This window comes from Pinus tabuliformis, chromosome 1_2 (genome assembly GCF_031772625.1).
Source record: "Pinus tabuliformis cultivar Carrire ecotype Pingquan chromosome 1_2, CPIR1, whole genome shotgun sequence".
Classification (NCBI taxonomy): Eukaryota; Viridiplantae; Streptophyta; class Pinopsida; order Pinales; family Pinaceae; genus Pinus; species Pinus tabuliformis.
The window spans coordinates 969,693,648-969,705,450 of record NC_142298.1 but is presented as its reverse complement, the minus strand read 5'-3'; positions in this window follow the sequence as shown (position 1 = coordinate 969,705,450).

The window sequence follows — 11,803 nt, the reverse complement described above, 5'->3', positions numbered from 1 at the left end:
CTATCACCTCCTTACAAAAGAAGGGGAAGGTATTTAAGTGGACCTCAGAATGTCAGCGGAGCTTTGAACAGCTCAAACACTTACTCACCACTGCACCTATCTTGAGTATAGCTGATCCTAATAAGGATTACGTGGTCTGTACTGATGCAAGTAAAGAAGGTGTGGGGGGAGTGTTGATGCAAGAAGGAAGAGTGATTGCATATGAATCAAGGAAATTGAAGGAACATGAACAGAAATACTCCGCTTACGATTTGGAATTGGCAGCTGTTATTCATGCGCTGAAAATGTGGAGACATTACCTGTTAGGAAGAAAATTTCTGTTGTTGACAGACCATCACAGCTTGACGAACTATTTCAGTCAACCCACCTTAAATACGAGACAAGCTCGTTGGGCAGATTTCTTAAGTGGGTTTGATTTTGAAATTAAGCATTTGAAGGGAAAGGAGAATCGAGTAGCTGATGCATTGAGCCGAAAGGTGCAATGTGTGTGCAGACTTTCGGTCAGTAAATGGCAGAGTACCTTACTTGAGAAGATAAAAGTAGCAGCTGATCAAGATGCTGTATATCAGCGAATTAAACAGCAAGTACAACAGCTTTCTGATAAGGAAGTACAACAAGGATACGAGTTAGACGATGCCGGAATGTTGTATTTCCATAAAAGGCTATATGTGCCCAATGAAGATAGTCTTAGAAAATTGATTCTAGATGAATTCCATACCAGCCATTACACCGGGCATCCAGGGTACCAGAAAATGATTGTCGCACTTCGGAAGGAATACTATTGGCCAAAAATGAAGAAAGAGGTAGCTGAATATCTAGCGCGGTGTCTAGAATGCCAACAGATTAAAGCAGAGCATATGCATCCAGCAGGGTTGCTACAACCCTTACCCATTCCGGAATGGAAATGGGAGATCATTTCCATGGACTTTATAACCGGGTTGCCTCGAACAAAGAAAAATAATGATTCCATTATGGTAGTAGTGGATAAGTTAAGTAAGGCAGCACACTTCATACCGGTTCAATCCACGTATAAAGCTGTGCAAATTGCTCATATCTTCATGCAAAATGTGTTCAAGTTGCATGGACTTCCGAAGGTAATAATCTCGGATCGTGATGTTAAGTTCACATCAGCTTTTTGGAGGACATTGTTTGCGGAACTGGGGACACAACTGAACTTTAGTACAGCCTATCATCCCCAGACCGATGGGCAAACGGAGCGGGTAAACCAGGTGGTGGAGGACATGCTGAGAGCATGTGTTATGATGCAGCCAACCCAGTGGGAGGAATACCTCCACCTGGTTGAATTCGCGTATAATAACGGGTATCATACTTCAACACAGTTGAGTCCCTTTGAGGTTCTGTATGGGCGGAAGTGCCGCACACCCTCAAGCTGGGGTGGACCTGAAGATAGGTTAAGATTGGGGCCGGATATGCTCAAAGAAATGGAAGACATGGTGAAGAAGGTGCGTAACAACTTAAAGGCTGCTCAGGACAGACAAAAAAGTTTTGCCGACCGAAAGAGAAGGTTCAAAGAATTCCAGGTCGGAGACCATGTTTTCGTAAGAATCCAAACCAGAAGAAGTACCTTGCAGTGGAGTGGGTGTGCCAAGCTGGCACCACGCTATTTTGGACCTTTCCAAATCCTGGCAAGAGTGGGGCCAGTAGCTTATCAGCTTGCCTTACCAAGCCATATTAAGATCCACAATGTTTTTCATGTTTCCGTATTAAAACAATACGTCTACGATCCTAAACATGTGATTCAATGGCAGGATGTTCGGGTAAGAATTAAATTTGGTCATTATGAATAAGCTTTATTCTTAAACAAGGAATAACTGAATCTGTTGCTTTCGCAGGTCGAGCCGGAAGGCGAGGTTCTGGTCGAACCACTGACCATTCTCGACCGGAGAGAAGTGCAGCTGCGGAAACGGGTTATTATCCAAGCTAAGGTGTAGTGGCAGCATTATGGGCCTGAAGAGGCCACTTGGGAGGATGAGGAACTCCTTAAAAAAGCTTACCCGAATTTGTTTAAGGGAAACGGACATCGGGACGATGTCCAATCACAGGAGGGGGAGATGTAATGCCCCAGTAGAATGTAAATGTGGATTTTACTATGGTAAAAAGACAATATAGTAGTAGTTGTTGTTTATGTTTAAAAGAAACAAAACTGTGATAAACTACATTATTGAATAAATGAAATATTTTCTTGAAATGCTGGCAGCCTCTGGGAGGTGGATTTCAAAGAAAGGAAATCAGTTGTAATAACTGATTGGAACTGCCCTCCCAAACAGGAAAAGTCCTGGGTGTAGGGAGGAAGTTCTGTGCTGTTGGGACAGACAGAAGTGATTCTTTTCCAGAGAAAAGGAAAAGGAAAGAAAATATACTGAGGAAATTGGTTAAGTCTGGTAGGGACCAGATAACCAGGCACTAGGTGCTCAGATCTTGTTGAGGGCTTGAGGCCTGCAAGATAGCTCGGGGGAGAGAATTCCGTCAGGAAGATGGATCTCATGGCTGGGTGGATGAGCAGACTCGAAGCACAGGTGACTTGCTTGAGTATCTAATTGTGACTCTGGCGAATCAGGTACGGATTCTAACCTTGGAGTCCTTTTTGCTTTAAAAGGAAGACTTATAAATGACCACAGTAGTTAAACAAGAAATGTTATAGTTTCTTAGAACTGTTACAATGTACTTGGAACCGAATAAGTGTGGTGTTAATTAAAGGAATAGGCTATCCGCTGATAGACCTGGTCTAAAAACTATCTGGCGGTTACTAAAAAGAATACAGAGGGTTAGATTACGGAACGCCTGAGTTAGATTCTGAAATGCCAGAGTTAGTTTATTAAATGTCTGTTAAGGGTGCAGAGTATGGCACGAAATAGACAGAAATAACAGAGGTATTATATGCTCAGGAAAGCCATATCAGAAAACATATACCGAAACATAAATTATCGTTACATATCATGTACTATTAAATACGAGCCTGGAAACCCCAGAGCTTGGAAAGAGGTCACGGCTGTAGCCGGACTATAACTGTTGAGACAGAACAGAAAAGAGTATGCCATGACATATATACATGGGTAGTTGAAATACGAAATAACTACATAGTTAAACAGAGAAAACATCCTACAGCCGTATGGGACTCTGTCCCTGAATGTAAACAGTGCTATTTTAACCGCAGCATTTCAACAAATAACAACGAAGCTAGTTCAATGAGGAACGATGAAGGCGGATCAAACCCTCATACTTCGGTATAAACCCTCATACTTCTGTGTATTTCGATATTCATAACATAAAAAAACAGAACGGAAGTATCATCATATATATTGAGAGCATTAATAGCAAAAGCTAAAAGGTCTAGAACCGCATGCATATATCTGAACCAGTTATATGAAAACCAAAACATATATATATTAACTGAAAATCACGAGTTCTAGCAGCGCTGAGACATACAACGTATATGTATACAAAGTGAGAATAATGGTAACGATATTCAATTCCAATAAGCAAACGGACATGCATTAGACGAATATCCTTAAGAAGCCGAAGATATAATCCAAAACGAAAAGCTAATGCCGTCTGAAGGCTTTAACGGAATAATAAGTTCCTGCTTATGTCTTTAATCAAATCAATACAGCAGTATACCTCTGAAAAGGAAACAAATATATATATACAACAAAAATAGAGGCAGTATTAAAACAAAGGAACCTGGTTCCGCCAACGTCAATGTGAGCATACGGCCAGGCCGATGCTGGAGGTTACACAAAAGATTAAAAGACCCAAGTCCGGGTATGCCGCGAGGCAGCATAAAAACCACCTTAGTTCATGAAGAAACAAGAAAAAAAACGATACATGGGTTCCGCCTGGAACAGTAACTTTCAGTCAAATCTCTGAGACAACTAGTCAATAATTCATAAGGCAACCATGAGGGTTCTCTTGGAGAATACCTCAGTGAACCCAAGCACAGAACCGGCAAACCCTCGGCGGTCTGAAAACAAACATGGTAGCCACAACTCAGAAACGATAGGTTCTGAGCCCTCATAAAGGAAAACAAGCAAACATTATTGAGAACCGACCTGTGTCCGCCGAGCAGGCTGGGCTGTCGAGACCATCACCTCGACACCATTAACGGGTTAAACAGCTCCACCTGTGTTCGCCAACAGCAGAAAGGCACACATTAATCAAGCCACAACCTTACAGTGAAATAATAAAAATGTTATCCAATAAACACAGAGCGTAAGCTACCTGAGAAAATCCGGAGCTGGGCCCTTCACGGCCTTTGGAGAGGTTGCAGGTGGTAACCGTAAGCCTGGGAAGATCGAACCAGAGTCTCGGCAGAGAACTGAACCGACAGAGCAATGCAAACAAATGAACCCCGACTTTGATCCAAGGAGGTTAAGTAATGACTTGAAACCCTTGGGATCATCTCCACCCTTCGATCGCCAAAAGAGATCTTGACCGTTCAGATGAAGCGGGAAGAAGAGGCGGGAGGGCCGAGGATCCCAAGGCTGAGGTGTCACATGGCTGTATGTACCGGCCATGCCACCTGGCCAGCTGTGAGCCGAAACAATCGATGCGGTAGGTGAGTTGGGCCTGCCAGAACTGCAGCCGGACCTCCAAACCCCGAGCCTATTAAATACTCCGTATGCTGGGGGAGGGTTTAGGGGTTAGGCTCAGAAGTCAACATACATATTACATCAAAGTTATGACATAGCTTAACACCATAACGCAAATAGAAAACCATTGTCAATAAACGAGTGTTGATAACAGTTTATTATGGTGATCCGTGCATAGCATAAGGGTTGACCAAATGACAATTAGATGAAGTGCATGAGAATATACATGGTGGTAATATATGGAGTATCAGCTCATATGTGTGGTATGAGTTTTTAATATTCAGACCATAATTTTTTTTTTTTTACTGTGTATATTTATGTGTAAAGGGTTGTGACAATAACATTCAATTTGTTATATTTGTTATATGGTAATTTTATTTTATTAATAAAATTATGAGCAATTTTTTTGATAAAATGATATTATTAATTTGTAAATAGGATTTGTTACAATATCATGGCTTATGAATACGACATGCCCAAAAAATACAACTCATTTCAATATCAAAATATTTTATTTTAATTTATTTTTATAACATTTTTTTTTTCGTTAAATCTAAAAACAAAAAGATTATAATTACTTCAGATATATATACACTACTTTTCTTCACTATTACCAAAAATTTTGTATTGATATTTTATATATATTAAATCATGATATTAATAAAATTAAAAATGAGATGCGAAATTTATATAATATAAATTATATTATTGGAAATTAGCATGGATCCATATTAACTAAGATTAAATGAATAAAATTTCTTGAGGTACAAAACTTTTCACAAATTTTCCACACAAAAAGAAATTTTTCAAATTTTCCACTCAAAAAAAGTTTGCACATATGTCAAAACTCGACCCCTTTCTAAATCCAAAACTTAAAGAAACTCTTATAACTCTAAAATTCAAATAAATTTACACTGACCCCTAATAATATTATTAAATATAAATTTCATATATTTATATATATAAATGTTTTTTTTTTTTTTTTTATTCTTCTAAATTTTATTAAAACGATGAAAAATATAACTATTTATATACGTGAAATTTTTATTTTAAATGTTATATATATATATATATATATATATATATATATATATATATATTATATTTATTTAGTTTTTTAATATAAGCAACTTGCATCATTTTTCCTATTTTTTCTTTCAACTACTATATTTAGCGTAGCGAACTCGAATGGCCCTTGTTTAATTGGTTATATTGACTTTTGAATAGATTGTAACACTAAAAATACTTTTACGTGCTCCCGTCTCATATATATCCGTTCCTATTTTAATTCTCCATTTCTCAATGTCTTCTTCATAATGGTTATTTAACAGAGATAATAATATAATAATATTTTGTGTAAACTGTTTGGACTATAGCTCTTATTTCTATTGTTTATATGTATGAAAATGTGGTCATGTATTTGGACAATCCAGCCTTTTATGACCATCTATTAGAGTAATTGTTTGTAACGTTGTCCTTATCCCATTTACACTTTCTTTTTCACATTGATGTTATCGTACATCAATAATTCAAGACCTTTCAAGACTTTTGGAATGGTCTATCACTCTATGGCATTTATTGGGTTTGCATCTTACAGCATCTACATGTTTTATACCTTTTACTAGCGATATGCTGCAATATTCACTTCTCATAATACACCATCATAATCTTATGGGTTGTATTCATCCATCAAAATTGCAATTCATGTCACATTTCACATTAGGAAAACTTTGTCTTAAAAAGCTTTTTAGGAGATGATACCATTCTTACCAGGTCGAGGAATTGTTTAGATGGTGAAAAGTGGTTGGAATCTAGGTGAAAAAATTTCAAAAAATCTTGTAGAGATAGTGTTTGAATCATGTTTTTAATGGTGGAAATAGATTCAGCACCATCAAAAATGTCTAGGACACCTAAAATTTTGAAATTTAACAACTATAACTTGGACTTGCAAAAATCCTTGCCAAATTTTCTCTAAATATGACCTGAATTTCCATAACTTTCTGGGCAATGACTACGGCTTACTTGATTAGTACAAGTCCGATATAAATTATTTATGGAATATACACATGTCCTTCCTACCACACCATCTATGCCCATGTGACTTCACATGGGCCAGGAGGTGAGCCCACTATCAACGATTAAGACGAGTCAATCCAACGGTACTGCCAAATAAATTTAGGGTTTGGTTTTGGAAATTAAAACGCTTTCTCTATCCCCTTGTTCATTTTGGTTTGGGTCGAGGCTGCCTATTGGAAGAATCACCGCACTTCTATAGAAGGTGCTGTAATTTCCACCCTGAGGATCCTAGTATAGTTACTAGTTTATAATATTTACCAACACTTGCGAGTTTTGATGTAACTACAAATCTCCCACATGATATTAGAGCTTGGACCCAGGTTCGATTCCCCATTTTACTTATTCGCAAACTATTATTGCTAGCTTAAATTTATGACTCTGACACTCATTACACCTATACAATCGCAAATATGCCGCCTGTGAGGACTTCTGGCATTATTGAGACATGAATTTCATACAGGTAAACGTGAATTTCATTTGCTTCATTGTTTTTCCTCTATTTGGTTATCAAATAGTTTAATTACTTATTGGAATATCAAATAGTTTCATTACGTATTGGAATTGACTAAGAAACAATAAATATTCCTTAATTTCTTTATATAAATATTATAACTTTTAAATCTCATTAATACACTTGTATAATACCTTAGCTTAATATTTATATCAGTCCTCTACTAATACCCAGAATATAACAATATTTTATTTCTAAATAAAAATAGAGATTTTCTACTAACCCCTCCATCCATTTGAGTCTTAATTTAAACTATAATTAACTATTTCATCTCTCTTTACTCGAAAGAAATTTACTTTTCCCTTATTTAAACCATCTTTTCAATTGGGTTTAATTTAAACTATAATTAACTATTTCATGTTTTTTTATTGGAAAGAAATTTACTTTTCCCTTATTTAAACTATCTTTTCAATTGGGTAGGTTTTTGAGTTTGATTTACTGGAGTAAAACATTAATATAATTTAATAACAATTATGAAATAAAATAGAAATTAACTAATAAAGAATAGAGTACTTTAGAACATTCCACTCAACCATGAACCATCTCCAAGAGTTTCCTTGAACTAAGACCTAGAACCAACTAACTTTCGTTTCTAAGAGGTTTTTCCGGAGATTTCTTCCAACATTCTAGGTTATTTAAGGTCTACTTTCCTTTGCGTAAGCATTTTTGTTTTTTTTTCTTTTTGAATTTTTTTTTTCTTTAAAGCATTTCTCCTTTAATGATTTATTCTACCCCACTTAGTATTTCTCTCCAATGATTAAGATAAATTTTCTCTCCTATTATAATAATATTTTAAATCACTTTCTCCTAGAGATTTTTTGGAAATTTTAGGGAAGGTCTATCATGTGGACTTACCCACCAATAGTTTTTCATAAGCTTGCATTTTTTTTCTAAAACTCTAGTGATCTTTCCTAAATATCACAAACAGTGTATCTATTAGTTCAATAATAAAATAAAATATTACATCATCACATGAGTCTTATGATGCCTATACTTCCATAGCCATTCAATTCGATAATAGTTCAATGTGTAAAAGTAGTCAATATAAAGAATAATATAGTGATCTTACAATGTTGTAGCAGTGTAAATGTTTATTTCTAAACATTTCCCTATTGCTGTTAAATAATGAATCCATACAGGTGATGATGCTTTTAGATAGAGAGGAGGAATGACCTGTTACAGAGTTTTGTGAACCCAAGGTTTCGGACTGCCAAGTGAGTCCGTCATCAGGGGATGCGACAATAGATATTCTTCAACATTAATGGGCACTAGAACATTATTATTATTATCGAATTATTTATGGGCACTAGAACATTTCCCATTATTTAAAAAATAATGAAATGTTAAAAGTAATATATATTGTACTATGCACTATGGGGGAAATGTTCTAGTGCCCATAAATAAGTGTAAACATTTAACTGTTGAAGCTCAATTAATAAAAAAAAGAATTAAAAGTAATAAAATTAATGAAATTCAATTTGTTATTATATTGTAATTTTATTTATGAATAAAATTATGAACACTTTTTTTTGATAAAAAATCTCTCATTAATATATATAACACATAAATAGTATTGCAAGTTATGATCCATTTCACTATATAAGTTAAAATAATGATTCCATAACAATATTTAAATTTAATTAATAAGCATATGAAAACTATCATGGATATTCACCCTCAAATTACCATGGATATTATTAATTTGTAAATAGGCTTTGTTACAATAACATGGGCCAATAACATGGATAATGAATACCAGTAACTCAATTCCATATCAAAATATTTTATTTTAATTTATTTTAACAAATTTTTTAATTAAATCTAAAAGAAAAAATGTTGTAATTAATTTTGACATATATCTCAACCCTTTGTACTCAGTACTACCAAAATCTTTCGATGGATATTTCACATAGATTAAATTAGGGTATTAACAAAATTAAAAATGAGAATACTCATTAGGGGGGAATTTTAAGGTCTAAAATAGGCCTCCTAAAGAAATTATAAAATAATAGTTGAAATAATAAAATAAGATTAGATTACATCATCAAATTTTGGAGGGGAAGAAAGAAAAACTATTTCTTCAACTTGTATTTTCAACTTATCTCCGTATGGTTTTACTTGAATCTCAAGTGGAAACACTCATTGATGCATAATTTCATCTCTCATATGAAGAGTACCCATGTTGAATACTTTCAATGGACTCTGTTAAATGAAAAATGAGAAATACATGAAAAACATGATTGCAATTGAAAGTGTCCATCAAAAGTATGCAACATGGGTACTCCTTGGATGAAGAATTAAATTTTGCATCCAACGAGTACTCCCACTTGAAATTTGAGTAAAACCAAGACAAATAAGTTGAAAAAGTAGTTTTATTATTATCATTATTATTATTTATCTTTTTACTTTTTACTCAAAAATTGTGAATCATCCATCTCAAATCTTATTGGTTATTATAAATTTTATTTTGGTAGTACATTTTTCTTAGGAGGCCCATTTTAGACCTCAAAATTCTCCTAATGTTTATATGTAAAGATGTGAAATTTATATGATATAAATAATATTATGAAGAACCCGCATGGATCCATCTTAATTAGGCGACGAGAGGAATCAAACCTCTTGAGGTGCATATATTTTCTCAAGTTGGATCTACATTGGTATTTATAACATTGGTTATATATATATATATATATATATATATATATATATATATATATATATATATATATATAGATATATGTATATCTATCTATCTATCTATATATATATATATATATAAACAATTGTTTATATCACTACTAAACCAACGACACTTTTAAGACATTTTTTTAAGACAAAATAAATCTTTGGTCTTAAAATATCACTTTTTAGTTTAGTTATTTTCCATAAAAATTTAATATCAATTGAATTGTCTTAAATATAAACTTTAAGACAAAAATAGTTTGAGACAAAAATATTTTAAGACAAAACTTTATATTTAAAACAAAAGTAGTTTAAGACAACAATATTTTAATACAAAAGCAGTTTGAGACAAAAATTTATATTTAAGACAAAAGTAGTTTGAGACAAACATTTAAAGACACAAATTTATATTTAAGACAAAAACAATTTAAGACAATTATTTTAAGACAAAACTTTATATTTAAGGCAATGGCCACTTTAGATAAAACCTATTTAATACAATTAACAATTAAGACACAAACATACCAATTTAAGACAATATTATCTAACAACTGCAAAATTTACTCTGACAGCATGCCCTAAGTCCGCCAACTTGCAGGAAACTACCGTCTTGCGCCTATGGTGAGGTTGCTATTTTACTTACCATTGGCGTTATCTTATATAAAGACAACGATTTGTTGGGATCTTTGTTTTGTGGGGGTAATCGACTAAGAAGAATGTGACAAATTTTACTAACAAGATTTCTTGGACATCAATTCCTCTTCTGTCCCTTTCATATCTGCTGATATGATTAGAGACAACTTTCCTATTGTTGCATTCAATACTACTACATGGAGGGGAATTTTAAGACACTTTTTTAAGAGAAAAGAAATATTTTGACTTCAAATTTTCAATACGAGGCGCTAGTAAAAAAAGGTAAACATAAGGATCAAGGACCTGTCTACTACCATTCACCAAGTGGTTGGTTTACCATGGTTGTGAAGTGATATTCATAAAAGGAAAAGTGTTCCTAAGACGTAGAGCCACGGGATAGGTGAAGCAGATCGGGGTTTGTGTGAAGAACCTGTATAATATAGATGTGGAAGATTGTGCAACATTAAGCACTACGGTTGAGAAAGTGCAAGTCATGATGTCGATGAAGTTTGGCACAAGATACTTGGTCATTTGCATCATGGTACCTCACACATTATACAACAAATAACCACTAGCCTCCCTAAAGGAGCACTTAAGCAGTAAGATGTATGCAAAGGATGTACGTTGCAGAAGTACATAAAATCCACATTCCATGATTGGGACAACAAAGCACATGCAGTACTAGAAAGGATCCACTATCATGTTTATGGACCTTTCTCAATGGCCTCCACTTTCATACACAAGTATTTTGTCATTTTTATTGATGACTTCTCACGGAAGTGTTGGATCTTCTTCATGTGGAAGAAATATGAGACATTCTTCAAGTTCGTAGAATTCAAGATGCTAGTGAAAAAAGAAGCTAGCAAGAATGTGAAGGCTCTGTTGTAGTGGCTGTAACACCCTCCAAAATATTTGCCTGGACTTAAATATCAGAGCCTACTATGGATATTGTGATCGATCATTCCTTAGTCACTTATTGGTAAGTTGATGATCTCAAGCTCCCCTTTTTTATCTTAAGAGTCATTCATGCTTCTATATTTATATAGAATGCGTCATCTTTGGGCATGGGGGTTGTTTCTTGTCATGCAAAGGGAGGTTTGTTTTTCTCCAAGGGGACATATTTATAAGAATGGGTTGTCATCACCACATAGAGATGTTTCACACTCATTTCACACTCTTACACAAGTGTTGCCTTTATCCTCCCAGCGTCTATCATCCGAGCTGCACTTGTCATAAGGTTCCACAAAGGTTGTTGCATTAAGCGAAGTATGTGTTATATGTTCTGGATGGT